This window comes from Ovis canadensis, chromosome 15, assembly GCF_042477335.2.
Source record: "Ovis canadensis isolate MfBH-ARS-UI-01 breed Bighorn chromosome 15, ARS-UI_OviCan_v2, whole genome shotgun sequence".
NCBI lineage: Eukaryota > Metazoa > Chordata > Mammalia > Artiodactyla > Bovidae > Ovis > Ovis canadensis.
The window spans coordinates 55,352,455-55,379,873 of NC_091259.1; the positions used below are offsets into that span (position 1 = coordinate 55,352,455).

General features: G+C 38.7%; 2 pseudogenes; both read right to left on the reverse strand.

The window, feature by feature from the left end:
* Window positions 1-8,507: 8,507 nt before the first annotated feature.
* On the reverse strand, window positions 8,508-9,442 carry LOC138420398 (olfactory receptor 52E4-like; annotated as a pseudogene).
* Window positions 9,443-22,462: 13,020 nt separating this feature from the next.
* On the reverse strand, window positions 22,463-24,889 carry LOC138420988 (olfactory receptor 52N1-like; annotated as a pseudogene).
* Between the last annotated feature and the right edge of the window lie 2,530 nt (window positions 24,890-27,419).

Below are 27,419 nucleotides of genomic sequence, written 5' to 3' on the forward strand. Positions count from 1 at the left end.
TTTGAGATTTAAGTCTTAATGCAACTCAAGTAGTATTAAATAGTCTTTCTATACAGAATTCATTAATTATGATAGAGGAGCGTTGTGCTGCCAAGAACTATCTTAGCTGTAATGGGTCTAACTAGACAATGCTGCAAGATACGAGTTCCAGAAAAACTAATCAAAGAATCTGAACACAGACCTTTTTGCTTCCCTGGTAGAGTTGGTTCCCATGAAAAAAATAATTATAATGTAAAAAAAAAAATCAACGAACAACATAGACATAATTTTTTATTAAATTTCATGCTTTGTAATAGCAACTGAAGCAATTACACAGAAGTAAAACAACTCAAAGGGCTTATAAGGCTTTACAGGATACACTCATTTTACGCTGTAATTAAGATCAAGGTAAATAAAGTACAGCAGTAGAAAGAAACAGATATAGCAGGCAAGCATAGAAAGAAATTGAAAATGTTTAGGCACAACTCCTGGGATGCTTTATCAATTGTGTATAATGAACTTCATCTTTGTTGTGAACCACCAGAAAATGTTCAGACAACTTGTGTATGTGTGCTCATCGGTGTCTGACTCTTTGCAACCCCATGGTTAATGTTAGCTCACAAGGCTTCTCTGTCCACAGACTTTTCCAGGCAAGAATACTGAAGAGGGTTGCCATTTCCTTCTCCCGGGGATCTTTGCAACGCAGGGACTGAGCCTATGTCTCCTGCATCTCCTGCATTGGCAGACAGATTCTTTATCACCTTGCCACCTGGGAAGCCCATAGTTTTACCCAAGCTGAGGGCACATATTTACTAAGAATCTTTTAAACATTACTGTTTGCATAGAGAAATCTGGGATTTCCAAAGTATGGATGGACATTATTGAACCAGTTGAAGGCTTAGATAGAACAAAAGACTGACCTTCCTTGAAGAAGTTCTGCCAGCTGCTAAGTATATCTATTCCAATTATGCATTCTGGAAAAAACCACAAAAGAATTTCAGAGACTGAGTGGGCCAATGTGAGATGGGCCTGTGTTAAAATTTCATTGCTCCTCTGACTTCCAAAAGTCCCTTTCTGACTGTATGGACTTTATAAAATATATATAGATATAATTTTTTTTCACAATATACTACTAAGAAAATAAAAAACCCAAGCTCCAGACTAAGAGAAAATACTTGCAACATATATATCAGACAATGGATTTGCATGCAGGCTATACGAAGAACTTTTTCAGGCCAATAATGAAAAGACAGCTCAATTTTAAAAATGAAGATAAAGTTTTAATAACTATTTGCAAAAAGACTATGAATGCACAATAAGCAAATGAAAACATGCTCACTACCACTGGTCATTAGGGAAATACAAATTGAAGCCACACAAGATATGATTATAATCAAAACTGTTAAAATTTAAAAGACTAGCCATACCAAATATTAGCAAGGATGTGAAGCAATCAGAACTCTCATATGTTGCTGTGCATGTGTGCTAAGTCGCCCAGTCCTTTCTGACTTTTTGTGATCCCATGGACTGCAGCCCACCAAGCTCCTCTGTCCATGGTGATTCTTCAGGCAAGAGTACTGGAGTGGATGGCCACATCCTCCTGCAGGGGATCTTCTAGACCCAGGGATCAAACCAAAGTCTCTTATGTCTCTTTCATTGGCAGGTGGGTTCTTTACCACCAGTGCCACCTGGGAAGCCCCTGCTACCTTGATGTAAAATGGAAGAATTTGGAAAACAGTTTTGTAGTTTTAAAAATATTGTTTAGCATATGCCTATCATATGACCCAAACAATATACTCCTAGGTGTTTACCAAAAAGAAATTAAAAAAAAATTTTTTTTTACTAAAAACATGGCTGCACACAGATATTCATAGAAGCTTTATCTGTAATAGCTTCGATCTGAAAACAAGTTATTGAACCTGCAAGATTTTAATTTTCTAACATAATGGCATAAGGGGAAACAACCTTTAAATATACAATACTTCATGAGTTTTACAACACCTATTCAGCATACTTTGGTTAATCAAGAGATGAACTAAAAATAAGAACACAAGATGGTGCAAAATCAATGAGCACTAACTAAAGCAAAATGAATAATTCCATTTACATAAAGACAGTCATCATAAGTATTACTAGACATTGGATATATTTTCTAAAATGTATATACATATTTAATATTATGATCCAAAAATATTTAAATGTAAATAAATAATTATAGATAAATAAATGTATCCACTGAACATACTTTTTTAATATTTAATGTGTTAATATGTATCTTTGTAGGTATTTGGAAAGTTCTGGTACAACATCCTATTCTAGATCATCAATTTGATCTTTAAATACTTACTGGTTGTGCCTGGAGACTAGACTTTGCTATGCATTGTCGTTGTCACCTTTTATAGTATTATCTAAAACATAAATAAATAATCCAGAAGAAATAAAAAGAAAACTTTTCCTATCCAATTGGAGAAAAGAAAAGCAACTGGTATTAATATTCTAAAGAACTGCTTACTATATTTTAACTAGTTGAAATAATAACACAAGAACTGTATTTTTAGTAGTCTATTATTTATTTAAATTAAAGTGTAGACTCTTGAGAGTCCCTTGGACTACAAGGAGATCCAACCAGTCCATTCTGAAGGAGATCAGCCCTGGGATTTCTTTGGAAGGAATGATGCTAAAGCTGAAACTCCAGTACTCTGGCCACCTCATGCGAAGAGTTGACTTACTGGAAAAGACCCTGATGCTGGGAGGGATTGGGGGCAGGAGGAGAAGGGGATGACAGAGGATGAGATGGCTGGATGGCATCACTGACTCGATGGACGTGAGTCTGAGTGAACTCCGGGAGTTGGTGATAGACAGGGAGGCCTGGGGTGCTGTGATTCATGGGGTCACAAAGAGTCGGACACGACTGAGTGACTGAACTGAACTGATAGTTGATCTACAATGTTGTGTTAGTTTCGGGTGTACAGTAAGGTGATTCAGTTATATAGACATGTATCAATATATCTAATTTTTTCAGATTCTCTTCCCTTATATTTTACTGCAAAATATTGAGAGTATATTCCCTGAGTTATACATTAGTTCCTTGTAGAGCATAGTTTTTGGAGAAGTTTTAGATTCATGAAAAAATTGAGTGGAAGATACAGAGATCTTTCTTATATCCTCTGTCCCCACATGGGCATAGTCTCCTCCAACATCACTCACCAAACTAATTACATTTGCTACCACTGATGAACCTATATTGACACATCATTATTACCCAGAGTGAGTGGAGTTTATGTTAGGATTCACTCTTAGTACTGGTATTCTTCATGAGTTTGGACAAATGTATAATGACATATATTCACCACTGCAGTATCAAATAGGGTCTTTCCCTGCCCTAAAACTCCTCTGTGCTCCTGTGCTGTTCATCCCTTTCCTAGCCCTCAACTACTGGAAACCACTGACCTTTTTACTGTTGTCATACCTTTTCCAGGATGTCATATAGTTGGAACCATACAGTATGAAGCCACTTTATACTGGTTTCTTTCTCTTAGTTATATGCATTTAAATTTCCCCCATGTTTTTTCATGGCCTAATAGCTCATTTCTTTCAATGTTAGCCAATAATCTGTTATTTAAATGTACATTATCTTTCATCCATTGAAGGACACCTTGGCTGTTTCCAAAATTTGGCAATTATGAATAAACTTGCTATAAACATCTGAATGCAGGCTTTTCTATGAATATAGTTTTCTACTCCTTTGGGAAAATATCAGCAAGCATGACTGATTTATGGATTATATGGTATTACTGCATTTAATTTTGTAAGACTACCAAATGTCTTCTAAAGTGGCTGTACCATTTCATTTTCACCAGCTATGCAGAAAAGTTTTCTGTGAGTATGGTTTCAGTGTGTCTGCCCTCTGATGCCCTCTTGCAACATCTACCATCTTTCTTGGGTTTCACTTACCATGGGTGTGGGGTATCTCTAGCAAAGCAGAGTCGCTGCTTCTTACCTTGGACGAAGGGTATCTCCTCACCACCACCCTTCCTGACCTTCAACGTGGGATAGCTCCTCTAGGCCCTCCTGCGCCCGCACAGCCACTGCTCCTTGGATGTGGGGTTGCTCCTCCCAGCCGCCTCCCCTGGCCTTCGACGTGGGATTTGGGGCTCCAAAATCATTGCAGATATTTATTGCTGCCATGAAATTAAAAGACGCTTACTCCTTGGAAGAAAAGTTATGACCAACCTAGACAGCATATTCAAAAGCAGAGACATTACTTTGCCAACAAAGGTCCATCTAGTCAAGGCGATGGTTTTTCCAGTGGTCATGTATGGATGTGAGAGTTGGACTGTGAAGAAAGCTGAGTGCCAAAGAATTGATGCTTTTGAACTGTGGTGTTGGGAAAGACTCTTGAGAGTCCCTTGGACTGCAAGGAGATCCAACCAGTCCATTCTGAAGGAGATTAACCCTGGGATTTGTTTGGAAGCAATGATGCTAAAGCTGAAACTCCAGTACTTTGGCCACCTCATGAGAAGAGTTGACTCATTGGTAAAGACTCTGATGCTGGGAGGGACTGGGGGCAGGAGGAGAAGGGGCCGACAGAGGATGAGATGGCTGGATGGCATCACTGACTCAATGGACATGAGTCTGAGTGAACTCCAGGAGTTGGTGATGGACAGGGAGGCCTAGCGTGCTGTGATTCATGGGGTCGCAAAGAGTCGGACATGACTGAGTGACTGAACTGAATTGAACTGATGCAGAAAAGGCAAAGGAACCAGAAATGCCAAAATCCATTGGATCATCAAGAAAGAAGAGAATTCCACAAAAACATCTACTTATGGTTTATTGACTATACCAAAGCCTTTGATTGTGTGGATCACAACAAACTGGAAAGTTTTCAAAGAGATGGGAATACCAGACCACCTGACCTGCCTCCTGAGAAATCTGTATGCAGGTCAAAAAGCAACAGTTAGAACTGAACATGAAACAACAGGCTGGTTCCAAATAGGGAAAGGAGTACGTCAAGGCTGTATATTGTCATCCTGCTTATTTAGCTTATGTGCAGAATGCATCATGCGAAATGCAAGGCTGAATGAAGCACAAGCTGGAATCAAGATTGCTGAAATATTGAGAAATATTGAGAAATATCAATTACCTCAGATAGGCAGATGACACCACCCTTATGACAGAAAGCAATAAAGAACTAAAGAGCCTCTTGTTGACAGTGAAAGAGGAGAGTGAAAATTTTGGCTTAAAACTCAACATTCGGAAAACTAAGATCATGGCATCTGGTCCCATCACTTCATGGCAAATAGATAGGGAAACAATGGAAACAGTGAGAGACTTTATTTTGGGGGCTCCAAAATCACTGCAGATGGTGACTGCAGCCATGAGATTAAAAGATGCTTGCTCATTGGAAGAAAAGCTATGGCCAATCTAGACAGCATATTAAAAAGCAGAGATGTTACTTTGCCAACAAAGGTCTGTCTAGTCAAAGCTGGTTTTTTACCATTTTTTTTCAGTACTCATATATGGATGTGAGAGTTGGACTATAAAGAAAGCTGAGCACTGAAGAACTGATGCTTTTGAACTGTGGTATTGGAGAAGACTGTTGAGAGTCCCTTGGACAGCCAGGAGATTCAACCAGCCTATCCTAAAGGAAATCAGTCCTGAATATTCATTGGAAGGACTGATGTTGAAGCTGAAACTCCAATACTTTGGCCATCTGATGCTAAGAAATGACTCATTAGAAAAGACCCTGATGCTGGAAAGGATTGAAAGCAGGAGGAGAAGGGGACGACAGAGGATGAGATGGTTGGATGGCGTTACTGATTTGATGGACATGAATTTGAGCAAGCTCTGGGAGGTGGTGATGGACAGGGAAGCCTGGTGTGTTGCAGTCCATGGGGTTGCGAAGAGTTGGACATGACTGAGAGACTGAACTGAACTGAGCAATGCTTTTTCCTTTTCCTAGTCTTTCTCATTTCCCGTTCAGTTAACTTCAGTAATTTTCATAACCCTTGGCAATAAAAATCTGGAAAGATTTCAAGCTTTTCCCACTGATCACTTTGTTTTCATGTTTTGATAGGCCTACTTATCTGTAATATGGCTTGATATCTGGAATATTCATCTGTTTTGATCTGAACTCCTAGATATGAGATATAGGCCTTGTGCTGTGTGTGCATATGTGTTAAGTCACTTCAGTTGTTTCCAACTCCTTGCAACTGTATGGGCTGTAGTCTGCTAGGCTCCTCTGTCCATGGGATTCTCCAGGCAAGAACACTGAAGTGGTTTGCCATGCCCTTCTCCTGCAGGGGATCTTCCTGACCAGGGATCGAGCCCTTTTCTCTTGTCTCCTGCATTGGCAGGCAGTTTCTTTACTGCTAGTGCCACCTGGGAAAGCCATATAGGCCTTAGCAGAAACCTATATTTACTATTATAAAAGGCAATGGCACCCCACTCCAGTACCCTTGCCCGTAAAATCCCACTGGACAGAGGAGCCTGGTAGGCTGCAGTCCATGGGGTCGCTAAGAGTTGGACACGACTGAACGACTTCACTTTCACTTTTCACTTTCATGCACTGGAGAAGGAAATGGCAACTCACTCCAGTGTTTTTTCCTGGAGAATCCCAGGGACAGGGGAGCCTGGTGGGCTTCCGTCTATGGGGTCACACAGAGTCGGACATGACTGAAGTGACTTAGCAGCAGCAGCAGTAGTATTGGCACATGGATAGAAAAGTGGATGAGTAAATCAAGAAATAGACCTATCTCTATATTAGAATCTGACTTACTCCAGAAGTGTCCTGAAATACAGTGCAGAAAAGATGGACTTTTCAATAAATGGTTCATGATTAATTGGGATATCATATAGCAAACTTGGTCTTAATTTCACCTTAGACACAAAAATCAATTCTAGATGGGTCATAGAGCTAAATGTAAAAGTAAAATAATAAAGCATATCGAAGGTGTTGTTTTTCAGTCACTAGGTGATGGCTAACTCTTTTGAAACCCCATGGACAGTAGCCCAACAGGCTCCTCTGTTCATGGGATTTTTAAGGCAAAATACTGGAATGGGTTGCCATTTCCTTCTTCAGGAGATCTTTCCAACCCTGGGATTGAACTTGTGTCTCCTGCATTGGCAGGCAGATTCTTTATCACTGAGCCACCAGGGAAGCCCATATTGAAGGTAACATAGGAGAATATCTTCATGTTATTGAGTTCAGCAGAAATTTCCTCAACAGGACTAAAGAACAACAACTTTATTGAAAAATATTTATAAATTGAATTACATTGAACATGACAACATTAATTTCTCAAAAAACACCACCTAAAGGGTTAAAAGCTAGATAATATAGTGGAAGAAGATACCTGCAGGATATACATATCTGAGAAAGAACTCAAATACAGGCCATAAAAAGAACTTTCATGATGTCACTGGGAACAATTCTGCAAAAATGAGCACAGATTTTACAAAGTGTTCTGAATAAAACATCCAAAAGGCAAATAGCCATAGTTTTTATGACACCATGAATGATCAAGAAAATGTATACTGATGCATCACATATCCCACATAATGATAACAAAATGGTAACATCAACACCCACCCACAAGCATACATAAAAAAGAAATAGTGCTGGTGCGGATGCACAGCAGTTGGCTGACACGTAACTGCTAAAAATGTAAAATGATGTATAGTTCTGGAAAACTGTAACTTTCTATTAATACAAAAATAATCACTCAGCAGTCATACCCTTAGAAGTTATAACTGCCTGCAAGTATCTCCCAAACAACATGTAGAGAAATATTTAAAACAACTTTATTGAAAATAACCAAAAATAGGATAAAGCCTAAATGCCCATTCAGAATGGATAATTAAATTTTGTACATTCATAAAATGGAATGCTATACAACAATAGAAAGTAACAAGTTTCACCATATGCAATCACATGAATTCATCTCATAGATATGATTTTGAATAAAATCAGCCACCACAAAGGATGCATATTATATGACTTAATTAGTATTAAAACTAGAAACTAATTGATAGTACCAGGTGTGAAAAAATGATGAACTCTGAAAGTTACTGACTAGCAGTGGCATGAAGGCTCCTTATGAGTTGTTGGCAGTGCCACATATTTTGATATAACTAGTAGGTTACAAAGCTTCTGTGCTGTCCTTAAGAAGCACAGGTACTCAAACAAATGCTTTTACTGGGGCCGCTGACTATGTGAACAGTTTGAATCATGTCCAAATCAGCATGCCAGAACTATTTTGATAGATCAACCTTTAGCAGTCTCATGAAATGAATATGGTGTCACCCAAGGAGCAGTCTGTTTTCTAAGTCACTACCCTAGAATTGGGGCCACTTAAAAGACTCTTGGCACCTCTATAGGCAGTATTTCTGGAGCTCTATGGGCCTTAATCACATTTCATTATGAATGAAATAATACTGAGCTCTTTTTTTCTGTTCCAAGATTCTGTAGTTGAGAAACACAATCTCCTTTCCCTAGACTAAAACAAATATCTCTGAGACACCTTGTATCAGCCTTTTCTCAAAAAGATGCTTGAAACCTTCTCCCGAATCTGCTTAGTCCTCACTCCATAGATAACAGGATTAAGGGCAGGTGGAACAACAACATATAGATTAGCCAGGAGAATATGAATGTATATGGGGACATTCCTGCCAAACCGGTGGGTCATGAAGGAGAAAAATGCTGGAGTGAAGACTAGAATAACACAGATATGGGAGCCACAGGTATTAAGGGCTTTTCGTCTGGCCTCCCGAGAAGGAAGGCAGAAGACAGTTTGGAGTATTCTCACGTAGGAGATGATGATTAGAAGCACATCAACAAATACCATGGATATGAGAATCAATCCAAATATTATGTTCACGTTTATGTTGGCACAGGCAAGTCGAGCGATTCCCATGTGCTCACAGTAAGTGTGGGGGATTATATGGTGTCCACAGAAGGGAAGCCTCAAGATGAGAAACACCAGAGGGATAACCAAAATGAAATTAACACTAAACACCACAATGAGGATGAAACCAATAGTTCTGTTAGTGAGAATCAGACTATACCGCAAAGGATTGCAGATGGCAACATAGCGGTCAAAGGCCATGGCAACCAGCACGACAGTCTCCATAGCAGTGAATATATGAATGAAGAACATCTGGGTGACACAACCCCCAAAGCTGATTTCCCTTAAATTAAGCCAGAATATGCCCAACATCTTAGGGATGGTGGATGTAGACAGACCCAGGTCAATGCAGGCTAACATAGCCAAGAAGTAAAACATAGGCTGATGAAGACTTTGCTCATTCTTGATCACAAACAGGATAGTGTTGTTCCCCACAAGGGCAATGAAATATACAGAACAAAAAGGAAATCAATCCAAACGTGCATCTCTTCAAGGCCTGGTACTCCCAGTAGGAGGAAAGAGGAGGGGTGGAAGTCAGTGGCATTTGAGGGGAACATCTTCTCCCTGTTCTCTTGGAATCCCAGAGAAGACAAACAAATGATCAAATAATTTAAAAAGTCAAACTATCTCAAAGGAAAGAATATAATAAATTGTGAGTGCTAATCAGTAGAAAATTGTGAGAGATTAGATACTAGCTTTTAAAGTATGGATTCATTCAGATCTTCAAAAACAATAATTTTTCTAAGTGTAGAAAACAAAGTCTTTGGTTTCATAATATCACTAGTTCAGGAATGAGACAGTAGCCAAATAAACAACAGATATGTACATGTATACATGTGTATACATGTATGTATATATATAATGCACATATACATTTATATATACACATGTACAGCAGGTAGATGGTAGAAAAATAAGTGCCTTGAAGTAAAACAAAACATGACAAGTAGATGAAGCTGGTGTCATTTTAAATGTATCGTGAAGAAAGTCCTCTGACAAAGTGACATATAAGAGGTTACATGAATGCAATATGAGGATGATTCAGCTTAATGTTAGTAATGAACACTAAAGACCTTTGACGTGGGATGACACTTCAGTTTTAATCCTAGAAAGAAAAATTTTTAGAGCTGTGGAGTATAAGCTGAAAGCAGTGATAATTGTTCTCTAATAAAGCTATGAAATAATGGCTTCAGGAAACTCAGTAACACTCTCTGGGGGATGAAGAAGCAGGTTTGTGAGGATTAATAAAGAAGAAATTGAATCCTCCCTCCTTGTTTTATTTTCTTGGGTTTCCCTGGTGGTGCAGAGTTTAAAGCGTCTGCCTGCAATGTGGGAGACCTGGGTTAGACCCCTGGCTCAGGAAGATCCCCTGGAGAAGGAAATGGCAACCCACTCCAGTATTCTTGCCTGGAGAATCCCATGGACGGAGGAGCTTGGTGGGCTACAGTCCGCTGGTCGCAAAGAGTCGGGCACGACTGAGCGACTTCACTTTCTGTTAGAAGTGGCTGGTGTGGCAAATTGGAGCTAGGGGTATCTCTGCTTGGGAGGTTCTCTGAACACCTCAGCTAAGTGAGACTCACTTAAGATGGACAGACAAAGAACGTCATTACATTACATCTTTTTTTTTTCTTTAAATCAAACTTTCTATTGAAACATCTGTAGAAATTGACTAAAAATTCTAGACAAGAGGAAAAAGATTGTGTCTTATTTTAAAATATCCTTTTTGGTCTATGCTTTTAAGAAAAACTGAGATTAACAAAAAACAAAGTGGAAGACTTTACCCTACCCTTACCAAAAATATTCCAGCAACACATACCTTATGCTTCTCTGTTCCTTAAAGCCCCTGTCCTATTCAGGGGATCATTGTTTGTCAATATTTGTCAGAACTCATGTCTCTCATGTCTGGCAATTCCTTACTCCTAGAGCCCAGCCTTGAGCAGCACCGCCTGCCTTAGCCATGTCCGTGCTTCATATGCATGATCCTTTCAGGATCAGATTACAGCAATATCTCCCCATCTGACTTTATATAATCGTCATAACTATAGAGAAAATTTATTCTTGTGCTGCAATTAGTCTCAACCCCCAATCCATCTCACACAGAACCATTAATCCCTAGGGTCTAGAAGGTCCCTCTTCTGAAAAAAAAAAAAGTTAATCCTCCTGTGACTGTATTTTTGTACCATGAGGTCTATGGTTACCACCTTCATTATTAGTGTCCACTCTACCCAGTTCCACAGACTCTATTCCTAAATTTGGCCTAGCAGCATTAAACTCTTAAAAACTGTTGGTTTTGATTTACAAAAACAGAAGGAAGATGATATAATTAGAATGTATGATATAGCTTGGAATAATAATGAATATAAAAATGCTAATGCTGTGGCTTGTAAACATGGTACTGAATTCTGTGAGCAGGAGTCCAGGCCTTCTGGAGTACACATGCCAAATCTTCTAGAATTGTGCTAATTCATGGAATTTCAAGGAGATTGGAGCAGTAATAGTTTCTTTACTATACACACTCTGAACTCACAGAGATCCAACATTCCCTTCCCCTTGGGATCTAACATCATTGTGACTGAAAGTAGCAGCCTTAGTCTTCTATGTCGGTATTCAGATTTCAAACATGCCATCTCATGACGTCTAAGCTCCTTGTCTTTTTTTGTTGAGATGACCAACAAAGCACCAGAAGACTCTGGTGCTTCCAGAGTCTAGATTACACCATGGATGAGTAGATTTACCCAATCAGGACAAAAGAGTGGTTGGCGTAAAAAGGCTAGAAATCCTCCCACATGTGAGTGGATACAGGTAAATAAATGTGAAATGGAAATTTGAGAAGTCAGTGAACAGGGAAAAATAGTTTAGGGGGAAGGAATAGTAGAGAACAAAATAACCTACTGTCAAAGATGGCGGAGGAATAGGTGGAGACGGAGTATATCTCTCTCCATGATACATTAGGAATACACCTTCATGCACAGAAGTGCATGTGGAACACCAGCTGAGAGCAGACAGGAGTACCTGACCAATGGACAAGTATATATAGAACCAAAGTAGGATGAAGGAACTGAGGGGGGCAGGGGGACAGGAATGTTAGTAGGACTGGACCTGCCCTCAGCAGGTGGGGGAACTGAAGCAGGGGTCCGATAACCACATTGGGGCAATTCTCTGAGTCAGAAAAGAAACAGGCTGAGAGTGAAACAGCTGATCTGTGGCACCTTAAATAGAATGAGAATCAGACAGTCCTTGCTGCAGCCACACATACTTCAGACAGGGATGCAGGTTCCCTAGAAGGCACAGCAGCTGGGAGCTGGATTTTAGGGATTGTGGAGCAATCTTAGGGTGAGGGCTGCTGTTGACTGCAGAGAGACAGATTGAGGGGCTGTGAGGGAGGAGACTGTGGTAGAAAATGCCTGTGGAGGAAAGCCAGGAAGCCATGGAAGCAAGGGAATACTGCTGAGTCATGCGTAGGGGATGAAGTCATCACCATAGACTCTCTCTCCCCAGCTGCACCACCTCCACACCTGGCCTTCACTTGGGCAAACCCAAGTCCTCCAGGGTAGCCTCAGGAGCAAACTCAGTGGACAACCCACATGCAGAGGTGGAAATAAAACCACAGTTAAAAGCCAGGGGCAGTGTGGATAAGGAAGAAGACTCAAAACCTTCCAACCAGCTGTACAAGCTGCAGATTAAATTCACACAATCAACGAGGCAGACTCTGTGTCTATGGAATATATAAAAAGGACACTGTGAGAGCCCACAAAAGAAAACGCACTAGTCTGATAGCTGTGGACATTGGAGGCAAGAACACACAGGAGTAGGGCTAGATTAGAATCTGAGCAGCCCCCACAGCAGGTCCCAAGACCAGCCCAGTGTTGGAGGGCATCCTGGGGAGGTGAGGTGGACTGACTCCCAGCGAGGGAAAGGACTCTGACAGAAGTAACTCAAGAAAAAATTTTATTATTCTTATGTTTTGACTTGTTCTGTAGATTCTTTGGGATTTTTTTTTTCTTTCTTTTTTCCCCTCTCACCACCTCTTTTTAGTTGTTGATTTTATTGGCACTATGAAACCTAATTAAGCTTTTGAGCCTTTTTTTTTTTTTGCTCAGTCACATTTTTTATTGTTATAAACCTCTGCCTCTACATTGGGCTTTTGCAGATCTGTGAAGTTTTCCTTTTTTTACTCCCCTTTTTTTACTTTCTCATTTTTAATTTTTAATTTTAAAACTTACTACTATTTTTTCTACATTTATTTCTTTATTTGCTTTTCCTACTGTTCTTTTCCCCTTGCAGTTAATCTTTAATATATACAAATCTTTATCTACCTCTATTTAACTTTGCATATCTGATCTTTCTTTCTTTTCTTTGTTTCCTTTCCTCTCAACATATTTGTTACTTTTGTTTTCATTGCTTTATTTCCCACTTGGCATCTTTCTTTAGTTTTGTTTTTCAGTTTGTGCTTTAATTAGTTTTGTTCTTAACTGGTAGATATAAATGTTGGTTTCCTTTGTTTGCTGGGTCAAGCTATTGTACTTTATTTTTGTTGGGCTGTTTTGATTTTGCTTATGGGTGTATATGCATATGTGGATATTCCATTATTCTAATTATTACTTGCCTGATTTTGTAACTGCTATTTGTTTTAATCTCACTTAATGCCATAATTAAAAGACGCTTATTCCTTGGAAGAAAAGTTATGACCAACCTAGATAGCATATTGAAAAGCAGAGACATTACTTTGCCAACAAAAGTCCGTCTGATCAAGGCTATGATTTTTCCAGTAGTCATGTATGGATGTGAGAGTTGGACTGTGAAGAAGGCTGAGCGCCAAAGAATTGATGCTTTTGAACTGTGGTGTTGGAGAAGACTCTTGAGAGTCCCTTGGACTGCAAGGAGATCCAACCAGTCCATTCTGAAGGATATCAGCCCTGGGATTTCTTTGGAAGGAATGATGCTAAAACTGAAACTCCAGTACTTTGGCCACCTCATGTGAAGAGTTGACTCATTGGAAAAGACTCTGAGGCTGGGAGAGATTGGGGGCAGGAGGAGAAGGGGCCGACAGAGGATGAGATGGCTGGATGGCATCACGGACTCGATGGACGTGAATCTGAGTAAACTCCGGGAGTTGGTGATGGACAGGAAAGCTTGGCGTGCTGCGATTCATGGGGTCTCAAAGAATCGGACACGACTGAGTGACTGAACTGAACTGAACGCCATAACAAAACACTTGTGGAGTATTCATTCCTGACCAGAGATCAAGCCCTGAGCCTTTGGACTAGGAGCACTGACTCCAAGACCCTAGACTACCAAAGAACTAACCCTGGGGAGTGTCAAATCGTGAGAACTCACACAAAGGAAACCACTTGAATACTAGACCCTGCATCACCCAACCACCAGTAGCACCTTGTGCAGGACGCCTCATCTAAACAACTAAGGAAGCAAAACTAAAAACCCAATCATCAGCAGACAGGATTACCACCTCACTCAGCCTTTCCCATCAGAGGAAAAGCAAACGAAAACAAAAACTCAACACAAATCTCACCCAATAGTAAGCTTACACAAACCACTGGACTATTCTTAGGAGGGCAGAAACCAAAAGGAAGAAAGAATTTGACCTTGAAGCCTGGGAAAAGGAGATCTCAAACACAATAAGTTAAAAAATAATAATAATGAAAAGGTAGAGAAATACTACACAAATGAAGGAAGAAACACAGAAGTCCAAATAAATAAAGGGGAAATAGGCAAACTACCTGAAAAAGAATTCAGAATCATGATAGTAAAATTGATCAAAAACTTTGAAAGCAAAAGGGAGAAAATACAAGGATCAAGTAAGAAAGACCTGGAAGAATTAAGAGTAAACCTACAGAGACAAACAGTTACTGAAATTAAAAATACTCTAGAAGGAATCAGTAGCAGAATATCTGAAGCAGAAGAACGAATCAGTGAACTGGAAGATAAAATGGTGGAAATAACTTCTGAAGAGCAGAATAAAGTAAGAAGAATGAAAAGAACTTAGGATAGTCTCAGAGACCTCTGGGACACTATCAAACACACCAACATTTGAATTATAGAGGTCCCAGAAGAAGAAGAGAAAAAGAAAGGGTATGAGAAACTTTTAAAAGAGATTATAGTTGAAAATATCCCCAACATGGAAAAAGAAATAGTCAATGAAGTCCAAGAGGCACAAAGTGTCCAATACAGGATAAACCCAAGGAGAAACACTCCAAGATACATACTAATCAAACTAACAAAGACTAAACACAAAGAAAGAATATTAAAAACAGCAAGGGAGAAGCAACAAGTTACATACAAGGGAAACCCCATATGTTTAACAGCTGATCTTTCAGCAGAAACTCAGCAGACTGGAAGGGAAATGGCAGGATATATTTATATATATAAGTACTGAAAGGGAAAAAATCTACAACCAAGATTACTGTACCAGGCAAGGATCTCATTCAAAATGATGGAGAAATAAAAAGCTTTTCAGACAAGCAAACGTCAAGAGAATTCAGTACCACCAAACCAACTTTACAACAAATGTTAAAGGGACTTCTATAGTCAAGAAATGCAACAGAAAATACTATCTACAAAATCAACCCCAAACAATTAAGAAAATGGCAATAGGAACTTATATATCAAATAATTACTTTTAATCTAAATGGATTAAATACTCGAACCAAAAGACACAGACTAGCTGAATGGATACAAAAACAAGACCCATATATATGCTGTCTACAAGAAACCCACTTCAGACTTCAAGACACATATAGACTGAAAGTGAGAGGATGGAAAATATATATTCCATGCAAATGGGAAGCAAAAGAAAGCTGGAGTAGCAATCCTCATATCAGAGAAAATAGACCTTAAAATAAAGAAGATTATAAGAAATAAGGAAGGACACTACATAATGATCGAGGGATCAGTCCAAAAGGAAGACACAACAATTGTAAATATTTATGCACCCAACATAGGAGCACATCAATACATAAGAAAAACACTAACAGACATAAAAAGAGAAATTGATAGTAACATCATAATAGTAGGAGACTTTAACATCCCACTCACACCAATGTACAGATCATCAAAACAGAAAGTTAATAAGGAAACATAAGTTTTAAATGATACATTAGATGGGATGGCTTTCATTGATATCTTCAGGACTTTCCATCCAAATACAGAAGAATACACCTTCTTCTCAAGTGCACATAGAACATTCTCCAGGATGGACTACTTCTTGGGTCACAAATCAAGCATCAGTAAATTTAAGAAAATTGAAATTATATCAAGCATCTTCTCTGATCACAATATTATGAGACTAGGTTTCAATTACAAGAAAAAAACTGTAAGAAACACAAACACATGGAGATTAACAATACATTTTAAAATAACCAACAGGTTACTGAAGAAATCAAAAGGGAAATAAAAAAAATTCTAAAAACAAATGACAATGAAAACATGACAACTCAAAACCTATGGAATGCAGCAAAAGCAGTTCTAAGAGCAAAGTTTATAGAAATACAATCCTACCTCAAGAAACAAGAAAAACATTGAATAGACAACCTAACTTTACACCGAAAACAACTGAAGAAAGAAGAACAAAAAACCCCAAAATTAGCAGAAGGAAAGAAATCATAAAGATCTGAGCAGATATAAATGAAAAGGAGTGAAAGAAGCAATCGTAAAGATTAATAAAATTAAAAGCTGGTTCTTTCAGATGATAAACAAAATGGACAAACCTTAGCCAAACTCATCAAGAAAAACAGAGAGAAGAATCAACAGAATTATAGTTGAGAAAGGAGAGGTTACAGCAGACAATGCAGAAATACAAAGAATTACAAGAGACCATTGTGAACAACTACAAGGCAATAAAATGGATAACCTGGAAGAAATGGACAGGTTCTTAGAAAAGTTCAATCTTCCAAGACTGAACCAGGAAGAAATAGAAATTATGAACAACATAACTAAAATAACTGAAATTGAAACTGTGATCAAAAATCTCCCAAGAAACAAAAGCCCAGGACAAGATGGCTTCACAGGAGAATTCTATCAAACATTTAGAGAAGAGTTAATGCCTATCAGTCTAAAATTTTTTCCAAAAATTGCAGAGGAAGGAAAACTTCCAAACTCATTCTATGCGGCCACCATCACTCTGATACCAAAAGCAGACAAAGGCAACACAAAAAAAGAAAACTGATCAATTTTCACTGATCAATATAGATGCAAAAATCCTCAACAGAAATTTAGCAAACAGAATTCAGCGACACATCAAAAAGCTCATACACCATGATCAAGTTGGGTTTATTCCACAGATGCAAGGATTCCTTGCAAATTCCTTGCAAAATTCCTTCCTTCCTTGTGCAAATCAATCAATGAGATACAACATATTAAAGATTTGAAAGATAAAAAACATATGATAATCTCAATAGATGCAGAAAAAGCCTTAGACAAAATTCAGCACCCATTTGTGATTAAAACTCTTCAAAAAATGGGCATAGAAGAAACCTATTTCAACATACTGCTGCTGCTAAGTCGCTTCAGTCGTGTCCAACTCTGTGCGACCCCATAGATGGCAGCCCACCAGGCTCCCCCGTCCCTGGGATTCTCCAGGCAAGAACGCTGGAGTGGGTTGCCATTTCCTTCTCCACTGTTTCAACATAGTAAAGGCCATAGTAAAGGCCATATACGATAAGTCTCCAGTTCAGTTCAGTGACACAGTCATGTCTGACTCTTCGCAACCCCATGGACTGCTGCACACCAGGCTTCCCTGTCCATCACCAACTCCTGGAGCTTACTCAAACTCATGTCCATTGAATTGGTGATGCCATCCAACCATCTCATCTTCAGTCATCCCTTCCTCCTCCCACCTTCAATCTTTCCCAGCATCAGGGTCTTTTCAAATGAGTCAGCTCTTCACATAAGCCCACAGCAAACATTATTCTCAGTGATAAAAACAGAAGGCATTCCCCCTAAGACCAGGAACAAGACAAGGATTTCTGCTTTCACCACTGTTATTCATCATAGTTCTGTAATTCCTAGCTACAGCAATCAGAGAAGAAAAATGAATAAAAAGAATCCAGATTGGAAAAGAAGAAGTAAAGCTCTCACTGTTTGCAGTGGACATGATACTGTACATCAGTCCAGTTCAGTCACTGAGTCATGTCCGACTCTTTGCAACCCCGTGAATCACAGCACACCAGGCCTCCCTGTTCATCACCAACTCCTGGAGTTCACTCAAATTCACGTCCCTTGAGTTGGTGATACCATCCAGCCATCTCATCCTCTGTCGTCCCCTTCTCCTTCTGCCCCCGCAATCCCTCCCAGCATCAGAGTCTTTTCCAATGATTCAACTCTTCCCATGAGGTGGCCAAAGTACTGGAGTTTCAGCTTTAGCATCATTCCTTCCAAAGAATACCCAGAACTAATCTTTAGAATGGACTGGTTGGATCTCCTTGCAGTCCAAGGGACTCTCAAGAGTCTTCTCCAACACCACAGTTCAAAAGCATCAATTCTTCAGCACTCAGCTTTCTTCATAGTCCAACTCTCACATCCATACATGACTACTGGAAAAATCATAGCCTTGATCAGACGGACCTCTGTTGGCAAAGTAATGTCTCTGCTTTTGAATATGCTATCTAGGTTGGTCATAACTTTCCTTCCGAGGAGTAAGCGTCTTTTAATTTCATGGTTGCAGTAACCATCTTTAGTGATTTTGGAGCCCCCAAAAATGAAGTTCTACACTCTTTCCCCATCTATTTCCCATGAAGTGATGGGACCAGATGCCATGATCTTCATTTTCTGAATGTTGAGCTTTAAGACAACTTTTTCACTCTCCTCTTTCACTTTCATCAAGAGGCTTTTTAGTTCCTCTTCACTTTCTGCCAAAGGGTGGTGTCATCTGCATATCTGAGGTTCTTGATATTTCTCCCGGCAATCTTGATTGCAGCTTGTGCTTCTTCCAGCCCAGTGTTTCTCATGATGTACTCTGTATATAAGTTAAATAAGCAGGGTGACAATATACATGGCATATGGTCCCATCACTTCATGGGAAATAGATGGGGAAACAGTGAAAACAGTGTCAGACTTTATTTTGGGGGGCTCCAAAATCACTGCAGATGGTGATTGCAGCCATGAAATTAAAAGACGCTTACTCCTTGGAAGAAAAGTTATGACCAACCTAGACAGCATATTAAATAGCAGAGACATTATTTTGCCAACAAAAGTCCATCTAGTCAAGGCTATGGTTTTTCCAGTGGTCATGTATGGATGTGAGAGTTGGACTGTGAAGAAGGCTGAGTGCCGAAGAGTTGATGCTTTTGAACTGTGGTGTTGGAGAAGACTCTTGAGAGTCCCTTGGACTGCAAGGAGATCCAACCAGTCCATTCTGAAGGAGATCAGCCCTGGGATTTCTTTGGAGGGAATGGTGCTGAAGCTGAAACTCCAGTACTTTGGCCACCTCATGGGAAGAGTTGACTCATTGGAAAAGACTCTGATGCTGGGAGGGATTGCGGGGGCAGAAGAAGAAGGGGACGACAGAGGATGAGATGGCAGGATGGCATCACCGACTCAAGGGACGTGAGTTTGAGTGAACTCCAGGAGTTGGTGATGAACAGGGAGGCCTGGCATGCTGTGATTCACGGGGTTGCAAAGAGTCGGACACGACTGAGCGACTGAACTGAACTGAACTGATGTTGTAAGAATTATTCCACTGAACAGAACAGTGATGTATTTATAGTGATTTTCCCCCCTACTATTCAACAAATTCTGTACTTGATGCTAAAGTCCCTGCTCAAAAAATTATTTTCCTATTTATTTGACATGAATTAATTTCTTAACATTGACTTTATGTTTTATACCTTTTTTCTTTTTAAGATTTATTATGAAGTTTATTTTTTTAATTTTAATTTTTACTTTATTTTACTTTACAATGCTGTATTTGTTTTGCCATACATTGACATGAATCCACCATGGGTGTACATGAGTTCCCAATCCTGAACCCCCGTCCCATCTTCCACCCCGTATCATCTCTCTGTATCATCCCTGTGCACCAGCCCCAAGCATCCTGTATCCTGTATTGAACCTGGACTGGTGATTCATTTCTTACATGATAGTATACATGTTTCAATGCCATTCTCCCACATCATCCAAAGAATGTAGATTGTCAACTGAGCACTACTCTGATTATTGTATACCAATGAAATGGCTTTCAAAAGAAACGAGAAAACATGCACAAACCGAAGTCAGTAAGTATCATTTATAAGCTCATCTGTTATCTTTTTAATTAGTTATCTTTTTTTAACCTCTAAATTGAAGCATGATTGACATAAAAAAATGCTGTGCATACTTAATTTCTATGACTTAATGAGTTTGGGGATAAATATATACACATGGAACTATCACAACAATAATGCAATAAGCATATCGGTCACTTCTAAAATTTTCCTTTTGGCCTCTGTCTTTGTTCCTGTTCCCTTCCTTACTTTCTTCCTTTTTTCTGTCCTTTCTTCCTTTGGTTTCTTCTTTTCTCAGTTTCATTCAACAAATGTGCTGAAGTTTTGCTAAAGCTATGCCAAAGGCATAAGTCCCTTCAACTTATGATGCTAGAATAATTAGATAGTCATACATACAAACCAGCAAAACAAAGAAATAAAAATGCAAACTTTCATCCTTATCTTTCATTATGTAAAAAATTATGCCAACTATCACAAAAATAAATGTGAAATATGCTATAAAATGTCTAAAAGAAATCATAGGGAAAAGTTAGAGACATTGAGTTTGGCAAAGAACTTGAAATTATACTATAAAAACAAGATAATGAACTGTTAAATCTGGCTTATTCAAATAAAAATAAATTGTTCTTCAAATATTGTTGTTTCCAAGAGAAAGGCAAGACTTAGATTGAGACAAAGCATTTGCAAAACCTATCCTGGTTTGCATTCAGAATATAAAAAGAACTTTGCAAGTTAATAATAAGGAGGAAAATAGCCCAATTTAAAAGTAACAAAATATTTAAACGATATTTCAAAAGCACAGATGTACAGATGACAAGCAGAGGTAAAGATGCTCAACATCTTTAGATAAATGCTAAAATAAAAAGCCAGTAAAATACCAACAAACTCTTACTAAAATGACTAAAAAATAATAATAATAAAGCTGGCCATACTAAATGTTTGTGAGGATGTGGAACAAGTAGAACTTTTGTATATTACTTGTGGGAATGTAACAGAGAATTATTCTGGAATAATTTTAACAGTTTTTAAATTTTTAAGTTTCATGTATATCTGCTATTCTACCGTTAAGTATTTATTCAAGAGAAATGAAAATACATCCTTGACCAAAGACTTGCATATGAATGTTCATAAAACCTTTTTTGTAATATACTGGAATATATTGTAAATAAACTGGAAGCAAACCAAATGTCCAACAATAGATAAATGCATAAGCAAATTTTCATGTATCCATGAAATAGAATACAACTCAGCAGGGAAAATATTTGCATAATTAACCCAAACAATAACTTGATGAAACTCAAAGTGACTGGGAGTGAAAACGACCAGACTAAAAAGATTGCATTCAGTAATATTTCACTTATATAATATTTAAGAATTTTATACAGCTAATCTATAGTGACAGAAAGGATGTCAGTGGTGTCATGTTTGGACAATGCATGGATCACTAAGTACAAGGAATTTTGAAAGTTATGATTTGTTAATTAACTTGACTCTAGTGATAGCTTCATGTGTGTATATATATGTAGCAATGCTTTGTTTTTATTAGTCTTTGTACTAAAAATTCATAAGACACAAGGTATTTAAAGATATTTATGGTATGTATGGGAGAAGGCAATGGCAACCCACTCCAGTACTCTTGCCTGGCAAATCCCTTGGACAGAGGAGCCTGGTGGGCTGCAGTCCATGGGGTTGCTAGGAGTCAGATATGACTGAGCAACTTCACTTTCCCTTTTCACTTTCATGCATTGTAGAAGGAAATGGCAACCCACTCCAGTGTTCTTGCCTGGAGAATCCCAGGGACGGGGGAGCCTAGTGGGCTGCCTTCTCTGGGGTCGCACAGAGTCAGACACAACTGAAGCGACTTAGCAGCAGCAGCAGCATGGTATGTATGAATAAATCAATGGGCAGGATTGAACTTTATTCCTTAATAAATAATACATTTTCTAGTTTAATGAAAATCTACAGTTCAAGAGGCAGTGGTTTCACTATACATTATCGGTATTTTTGATTAACTGGCATGGTGCCTTTTCTCAGTTTTATCTACTAGTGGAGAAGTTTTTGCTTAGGAACAAAACTCCTATATACTACTTCCAAATAGTATCAAATTCAGTACTAGGACTAAGGGAAAGGCTAGCGATAGTGTTATTAGATTTAATTAAATTGATTTGTGGGTATTTTTAAATGGAAAGGTTCTCAGCTTTATATATAAGGTCCTAGAGAAGTATAAGAATGATCTGTTAACATTCATGGATTGAAAAATGAATAGATGCTGTCAAATCACGTACACACAGCCTGGTACAAATGTCTTCATCTATGCAGATGTTTTGCTCTCATTTTGTTGGGATTTACTTTTATCTTTCTTCAGTGCTCTTTTGCTAAAAAAGGTTTGATCATTCCTTCCTGTATTTGCTTAGTCTTTATTCCATAGATAATAAAATTCAGAGTAGGTGGCATAAATAGGTATATGTTAGCCACAAAAGTGTGAATGCTGTAAGAGATTGTATGACTCCCAAATCAGTGGGTACAAAAGGTGAAGAAGGCTGGGACATAGGTAATTATGATGGCACAGATGTGGGCAGTGCAGGTACTGAAGTTCTGCTGAGCCTCTGCTGAGGACAGGCTGACCACTGCCTCGAGGATCATGGTGTAGGAGACTGTGATGCACAGATGTCAAAGCCCCCAGTCAGGAGGGCAACCATTAGACCATAGATGGCATTGACCTTGATATTTCCACAAGGCAACTTGGCCAAAGACATGTGGTCAAAGTAGGTATGGAAAATCATATTGCCTTTGCAACAGAGCAGTCTTTTGGTGAGTACTGTAAAAGGAATGACAAGTATCATGCCTCAAAGGAAGGTGAGAAACCCACCTTGGCAATGACAGAATTGGTGAGCATAGTAGCAAAGCATAGAGGGTAGCAGATGGCCACATAGCGGTCCAGGGCCATGAGCATGAGCACTCCAGATTTCATCCCTTTGAAGGTGTGGAGAAAAAAACATCTGCACCAGGCAAGCACTGAAGCTAAGCTCTTTGAGATCAAACCGGAAATGCAAAGCATTTTGGGTACAATACTTTGTACACTGACCAATGTCTGTGAAGGACAGTAAGGCTAAGAAATACTACATGGCCCAAAGTAGGGACTCCTCAAGATAAATGAGTTAGTTCAGTTCAGTTCAGTCGCTCAGTCGTGTCCGACTCTTTGCGACTCCATGAATCGCAGCACGCCAGGCCTCCCTGTTCATCAACAACTCCCGGAGTTCACTCAGACTCATGTCCATTGAGTCAGTGATGCCATCCAGCCATCTCATCGTCGGTCGTCCCCTTCTCCTCCTGCCCACAATCCCTCCCAGCATCAGAGTCTTTTCCAATGAGTCAACTCTTCCCATGAGGTAGCCAAAGTACTGGAGTTTCAGCTTCAGCATCATTCCTTCCAAAGAAATCCCAGGACTGGTCTCCTTCAGAATGGACTGGTTGGATCTCCTTGCAGTCCAAGGGACTCTCAAGAGTCTTCTCTAACACCACAGTTCAAAAGCATCAATTCTTCGGCGCTCTGCCTTCTTCACAGTCCAACTCTTACATCTATACATGACCACAGGAAAAACCATAGCCTTGACTAGATGGACCTTAGTCGGCAAAGTAATGTCTCTACTTTTGAATATGCTATCTAGGTTGGTCATAACTTTTCTTCCAAGGAGTAAGCGTCCTTTAATTTCATGGCTGCAATCACCATCTGCAGTGATTTTGGAGCCCTCCAAAATAAAGTCTGACACTGTTTCCACTGTTTCCCCATCTATTTCCCATGAAGTGATGGGACCAGATGCCATGATCTTAGTTTTCTGAATGTTGAACTTTAGGCCAACTTTTCACTCTCCACTTTCACTTTCATCAAGAGGCTTTTTAGTTCCTCTTCACTTTCTGCCATAAGAGTATGGCATATCTGAGATCTTTTTTTGTACACTACTTCTGTGTATTCTTGCCACCTCTTCTTAATATCTTCTGCTTCTGTTAGGGCCATACCATTTCTGTCCTTTATCAAGCGCATCTTTGCATGAAATGTTCCCTTGGTATCTCTAATTTTCTTGAAGAGATCTCTAGTCTTTCCCATTCTGTTGTTTTCCTCTATTTCTTTGCACTGATCTCTGAAGAAGGCTTTCTTATCTCTTCTTGCTATTCTTTGGAACTCTGCATTCAGATGCTTATATCTTTCCTTTTCTCCTTTGCTTTTTGCTTCTCTTCTTTTCACAGCTATTTGCAAGGCCTCCCCAGAGAGCCATTTTGCTTTTTTACATTTCTTTTCCATCAGGATGGTCTTGATCCCTGTCTCCTGTACAATGTCACAAACCTCATTCCATAGTTCATCAGGCACTCTGTCTATCAGATGTAGGCCCTTAAATCTATTTCTCACTTCCACTGTATAATCATAAGGGATTTGATTAAGGTCATACCTGAATGGTCTAGCAGTTTTCCCTACTTTCTTCAATTTAAGTCTGAATTTGGTAATAAGGAGTTCATGATCTGAGCCACAGTCAGCTCCTGGTCTTGTTTTTGTTGGCTGTATAGAGCTTCTCCATCTCTGGCTGCAAAGAATATAATCAATCTGATTTTGGTGTTGACCATCTGGTGATATCCATGTGTAGAGTCTTCTCTTGAGCCCACAATTCCCCAGTACAGTCACAAGGTACATGGAGCACAATGAGAGGGAGATCAGATATGTGTACCTTCTAGCCCAGGTATCCCATTCAATATGAATGATTCTGAAGTCAGTCTAATACAGTTGTAACCATGCATAGTGGCCAATAGCAGATAGGTTACTCCCTTCAATTTTGATGCATCTCTGAAAAGAAAGAGTTAGGAAATGTGTATTAATGTGTTAGTTATTATTTTAACGTTTTTGCATAAATCATCTCAATGATATCAATTACCCATAGACAAATTATTATATCATAGTTAAAAAAATTGATATTAGTGAGGTACGATTGACTATAAGCCTTGGCTTTTTTACCACAAAGAATGTGTGTGTGTGTGTGTGTGTGTGTGTATATATATATATATATAATAATTTATATATATATATATAATTTTTCTACTCTTAATCCCTTTAAGATAATAATTTATATATATATAAAATAATTTTTATTATTTACAAGACTGTAAGTCTTGGCTTTTTTACCACAAAGAATGTGTGTGTGTGTGTGTGTGTATATATATATATATATATATATATATATATGAAATAATTTATATATATATATATAATTTTTCTACTCTTAATCCCTTTAAGATAATAATTTATATATATATATAAAATAATTTTTCTACTCTTAATCCCTTTAAGATCTCAAATTCAATGTTATTACCTAATCATTAGTGTAATTTTGACCAATGATAATGTGTCAACTAGTGAGCATTAAGGTGATTAACAAATTCTTTTCCAGGAAATTGTGAAGTGAGTTGTAAGAATTTTTCTACTTTCTAACTGTGACATGGATGAGGAGATCTTCTTACCAGCATGAGTATCAGCTATTCTTCAGGTTATAAGATAGGAGATTTCAAAACATTGTCAGTTATTTTCTTGGTTATTCTCCTCTTCGTAATCTAGACAGGCTGATCAGCAGTAGATAATGAAAATGGACTCATTAATAAGGGACAGCACTAATGTCTTTATGTGGCTAAAAAGTGATACTAAACCTTCAGCACAAATACACTGGCACCACATCAGAATCCAGGTTACTCTTTCAGATTGCTGTTCGTTTCTTTATCTTTGAAACTAAGTCCCCCAAGAACGGAGTTCCCCTGCTAAATTTATGATTAACCTCTCTATCCAAATCTTTATTCCCTTTTTTTGTCCCCCCCCCAACTCATTCCCCTCAAGATTGAGGTGTATAAAAAAAAAGAAAAGGGTGAATTGAAACCAAACAGGACCCTATGGGATATCCTAGGCACAAGCGCTTTTGTGTCCACCTCTTGTTTGTGGAATAAAATTTAGTCTCCTAGGTCTCCCCAAGTTCCAAAGAACAGGCTCAAACAGTTAATCATTCAAAAAGGGGTAAAATGGGAATGAAGAAGGTGTAGTCAAACAAGGAAGGAGGTAAGAATAACTTAAGAAATACGTCAAACTATGGGATAGCATCATAAGAACACAATTTTCCTTGAGGAAAGCAGATACCAATGTATGACACAAATTCTTCAGTTGTTTTAACAAAAGCCAGACCCCTGCCCTGTCCTCTTCCCCCATCCCCAATCAGGTGGAAACTGCTAACCTCAAACATGTGGACCCTGGACTGGAGTCAAAAGATTGATGATGTTAATTCCTGAAACACCACCACCGCCCTACTACCTCACCTAATCAGAAAATAGTCTATGAACAGATCACACATCGCATGAGCCTCTTCCCTAACACTGTCTTTAAAAAATGCTTGCTTAAAAGACAGTAGGGAATTTGAGGCTTTTGACAATGAGCTGCTCATTTTCCTTGCTTGGCACCCCTGCAATAAACACTGTACTTTTCTTCATCACAACTCAGTGTTAGTAGATTGGCTTTGCTGCATGTCAGACAAGCAGATCCAAATTCAGTTTGGTAGAATCTTAGTCTCCAGCTTTATGTCAGGCTTCTAATATTATTAAAGAACCTTATTTGAGTCCTTTAGATCTGGCTCCAAGACTTATTACTGAGTGAGGCAAAACATGTTGCTCACTAAATACCTTTGACTTAATTGAAAATTTCAACATCCACTCCTATTTTCAGTCTCAAGTACCTCTCTGTGTCTATATATTTTTTTCTCCCATGGGCACTGTAACAAGGTATATATTAAATCTGCTTTAGTAGATCTGGCATAATTATATATGTACCAGAAGTATAAAGAAAGGACAATGTCCTAGGAATCCAGTGACAGTGATGTATATGCTATCCACAAATTACTCACCAATGTTCTTCCTCTTCTATAACCTAGGTTAGTCATACTGACTTTAGCCTCTCAGGGTGCACTGATTCCTAGAATTTTTGATAAAGTATCAAGGATATTGACCATCCTATTTACCTGTTACAACCTCAAATGTGTTCTATTTCTTCTTTCAGTCACAAACAGCATTAAAAGTCAAGACAGAAGAAGTAGAGCAAGGGATTATTTTTTGGAACAATACATGGAGAAGTTAATGAAACTCAGTTTCCCCTTCTAGGGCTCTTCTATGTTGCCACAGCCTTTCCCATGGTTTTCTCATTCTTACCAAGAAATTACTTACCAGTTTCCAGCTTTTCTCTTCAAACAGAACTTTAATTGTCTACCTGTTATATGATCACCACATACATCTGTTTTTACAC